Below are 546 nucleotides of genomic sequence, written 5' to 3' on the forward strand. Positions count from 1 at the left end.
ATGGAAGGACAAATGCAAGACAACTCTATCAAGAGGAGGGCGCAGAAATTCCTCCCTGAATTCCCAAGAATTGACTACTGGGCCAGCCTAGAAGCATCTATCACCAAGTTGCAAGAGACTATGGAGCAACTGAAGGAAGAACAGCAGAATCAGAACTGCATGCTCTGCAAATTGTTGAAGGAACAAGAGAAGCAGGGGCGTGATCTCCAAGAGTTGAAACGCCAAAAGCTCTCATCTCAAGTTGAGGGAGCATCCACTTCTCAAAATCAAGGTTGTTGAGTCCTAACTCTGTGAAAACCTCTATCATTAGGAGCCTATGTTTGCGTTTTTTCCTTTGTTTTGTTTTTATTTTTCGTTTTTCTAGTCTCATTTTATATCTATTTTTGAGTCTTGTTTTAATTCATAATTAACAAAATTGAAATTTTATGCCTTAAAGATATGAATGTCCTATGAATCCATCACCTCTCTTAAATGAAAAATGCTTTAATCACAAAAGAACAAGAAGTACAGGATTTCGAAATTTATCATTGAAACTAGTTGAATTAG

This window comes from Arachis duranensis, chromosome 4 (assembly GCF_000817695.3).
Source record: "Arachis duranensis cultivar V14167 chromosome 4, aradu.V14167.gnm2.J7QH, whole genome shotgun sequence".
In the NCBI taxonomy this organism is placed as follows: Eukaryota; Viridiplantae; Streptophyta; class Magnoliopsida; order Fabales; family Fabaceae; genus Arachis; species Arachis duranensis.